Genomic DNA, 3,789 nt, shown 5'->3' with positions numbered 1-3,789 from the left:
ATAACTATCTGGACATTATAAAGATTTTGCATGTGAAATTTGAAAATTTTCAGATCCATGAAAATATTTTTAATCTTAAAATCAATATTACTTTGCATGATAGATAGGCAACATGCCAAAAGAAAAAAAGACATGAGAAAAACATTGCTTTATAAACCTTATGACTTAATAAAAAAAAAATGTATGCTTTTCGTATGAAAGAATTGTAATGCTTTCAGATAATCTGTCATATTTCGTTAACAATCACTTATTAATTTAAAAGTCATGGCATGAAAACTATAACAAGCACAAAATGGTTACGAAGTTGGTTTCAAGGACTGAGCCTGTGCTGAAAGAGTTAAAACAAGTCAAACATATCTACAAATGTTTGTTACACTGTTGATTATCACAGTTGTATCAAGATCTTTAAATAATTGTCTGTTTTTCCATCAAAGTCCACACAGGCTGGTTCAGTTTCTTTAAAACACAATTTGACAAGACAAATTATTCTCTCTGCTCGTATTACAATACAGTCTGTGATAATTTCACTTTAATATCATGACCATAACTGTTGGTTATCACAGTTGTATCCAGAGCTTTAAATAATTGTCTGTTTTTCCATCAAAGTCCACACAGGCTGATTCAATTATGTTAAAACACAATTGACAAGACAACTTATTTCTTCTCTACTCTGTTATTACATTACAATCTGTGATAATTTCACTTAAAAAATCATCACTATATGCTCTTTATGGCTAAACTCTAAATCATGCAGATCTATCAATCTCTATAAAACTACATTTTTGGATGCATATTTATAGCCCAACGAGGCCTAGAACATTCTAAACACTACGAGATTTTATGATGCAATAATACTCTATTAAAACAATGTGTAAAACTTAGAATATTCTAGTAACGTGATGCAATAACACAACATATAATTCGTAAACAGTGATGTAAATGAACTTGCAATAATCTGTTGCTTTTAAAAGTAACTAAATTTAAACAGTCATGCTTTACTTAAACAGAAACAGTTGTGTATGTGTTACAATTAGAATTTGTACTCTTTTCCTTTCTCTAACAACGTTTTTCTGATGCCAAAATGTGTCATCTGCCTCAAGTTCATGACCACTATTGTCCTGTCTTGTAGAATTCTTTCCTTTCTCAATTCCCTTGCATTAGTATCTTTCTGGCCAGCTTGTGAATTAGCCCTTCACCTTCTATTTCACTTTCTGGTTCCCTATTTTTGCACTTTCATTTTTTTCTCTGTCTTCATGTACTATCTCTCCTAACTCTGCCTTTGACTTGAAGCACTTCATGCTTCAGATAGGCCTCTGTAGAAGTTCCTTCCTTTCTCTGTTTGGCCTGTTCTACTTCATCTGCCCTCCCCTACTTTGTTCCCCTACTATCAGGAGTTGTTGGGTTGAATTTTGCTCATTACTGTATTCTTTCCTTTTTTCTTGTGCACTTATTGTTGGTCTACCTCCATTTCTTTGCTCGTTTGTCTTCAGTGGAATGCCTTTTTCCTGATAACTTGGACTGATGTTGTATGGCTTCTGTCCTCATTATTTTTTTGGGTTTTAATTTTTTCTTGGCTTTGAAATTTACCCCTATTCCTTGTTTGGTTCAGTCTTCTCATCATCTGAATTCTAGGTGTTCCTCTTTTTGTCATTTTCCCTCTTACAGGCAACTTGTTTGTCTCTCTTCTTGTCAGTGAATAACGCATGTATGATCCTGTGGGTGCCCATCTGTTCTCCTTCTGTTGGTCTCAATTTCTGCCAACAGTATTTTTTCTTTTCTCTACCTTGGTCTCTTTCCTTGCTTCTCACCACTTTTTTTCCCATTTATTTTTTTCTCTCTCTGACCCCATCTGAGGTCTTTTTCATCTGGTATGAAGTCAGCCATGACCAATGTTTTGGGCACCTTCTCACATGTCTTTCTCAACCTGTCCTTCCTTTGCTATCTATGTTCTGTCCTTCTTTATCATGTCTTTCCATTCCTTGCTCTTCCCTCTACCTCAATGTTGGCCATATTCATGGCCTGGAGTTGGCATTCCTTTCTTGGACTGTCTACTTCTGTTAGCCCATTCTTGGCTTTTTCATCTTTTCCTATACCTCCCTCATTTCTTTTATGGTGATTACTTGGACATGTAGACCCAAGGTTTTATTCTTGAGGTCCATTGTCTTCCTTTGTGAGCCTCTCCTCAAGTTATTATTGTGGTGACTGGTCTATGTTCACACTATTTTCTGTATTTCCTTACCACCTTTCAGTTTAGACCTCCCTTCTTCAATCTTTCCCTCTCTGATTGAGGTACATTTTTAGAGATGTGAAGGACTTCTGACATTTGGATGCTGGACAGGTGTACACTACATGTCACCATTCTCAACCTTCTCGATATTCATCAGGCATGTTCCACTTTCTGCCTTTTCTGGTGGATCACTTGGCCATGTTCCACTCGTCTTATTCGAGTGTCATTTCTTACTCGATCCATCCATGAGGCTCCAGTTCCAAGTCTTTATACTTTTGGGCATTATACATACACTTCTGGGCCCATTCTCTTCAGGTTAGTCTTCTTGCATGCCATTTACTGGATACTTGCGTCTTGGTGGCAGTTTGTATCGTATCAATGAGTGGTCTCTATCCCCCCTGGTCTTTCGTGGGGTTTAACTGTTTGGTTGCATTTTCCACTCGCTCTACTCTGGACTTTCCTCTCTTATGATCCTCATTGATTGTCTCTGTGTTGGTCTGCTTATCTTTGGGATACTCCTTTTCTTTCCCCAATTTTCCCACTTTATATTGCTTCACCCTTATACATCCCTTCTTTTTTTGAATGATATTTTCCCTCCTTCCTCATACAGAGACTTTGCCCATTGGATTGGGCTCTCCATTCACATGTCATTATTCTTGTCACTTTCTTCTTGCCTATCCACTGTCTTTGTCTGTCAATATCAGTAGTGGTTCTATTGCTATTGGTCCTTCTACCACCTCTTACCTTTTGACAATAATTATGTAAATCACCTTCTGCCTTTTTTACCTAACTGTGTGTTGATGGCTTGTTGGTTGCTTCCTTGGCTGCTTGTTGGTTGGCCCTGTTAAGGACTTTTTCTCCTTTCCCAGTACCTGGAGGTGTTTCTTCCCTTGTCTTCTCCACACTTTTCCATTTCTTCATTCTCTTTGCTTCCTTGCTGGATTGTGCTCTTAATGAGTTTTGCACAGTCTTGAGCATCCCCCAATCGTGCCATTGACTTCCTTCTCTTTAAATCACCTTTTTCTCTGAATTGTTTTCCTCCTGATTCTCCCCCACAATTACCATTCTTCCTCTGTACTTGTTTATTCCTCTTCTTGAACTGTCCCTTTCTTCCCCAAATTTTATCTGCCCAGGTGATTTACAGTACTTCTCTCATGTCTCCCATTTTTCTGTCTTTTGCTTTTTGCCATACATACATACTGGGATTAACTCCTATATCCTGTTGGACTCTTCGTTGTGCCTTTTCACAGACCACTCCTTTGGGGCCCTTGCTTTTGTCTGTCTATACCTTGGGACCCCTCCCTTTTTTCTTCAGGGATCTCTAGATGGGTCCATTGACTCCTTTGATTGACATGTTAATTTGGGATGTGGATGATTGCAGATTCTTTTGCATTTCTTCACATTCTATTCATACCTTTCTTCTCCAGCCCTAATATGGGCCCCTCTAGATGAGCATGTGGCCACTCTACACATTCATCTACAAACTATTAACTTTCTCCACATTGGCTCAGTCAATTTGACTGACCACGTGACCTTTTTGTACTCATATAGTCTATAGATTT

Source organism: Limulus polyphemus, unplaced genomic scaffold (assembly GCF_000517525.1).
Source record: "Limulus polyphemus unplaced genomic scaffold, Limulus_polyphemus-2.1.2 Scaffold1936, whole genome shotgun sequence".
NCBI lineage: Eukaryota > Metazoa > Arthropoda > Merostomata > Xiphosura > Limulidae > Limulus > Limulus polyphemus.
Note: the sequence above shows the minus strand (reverse complement) of the source record.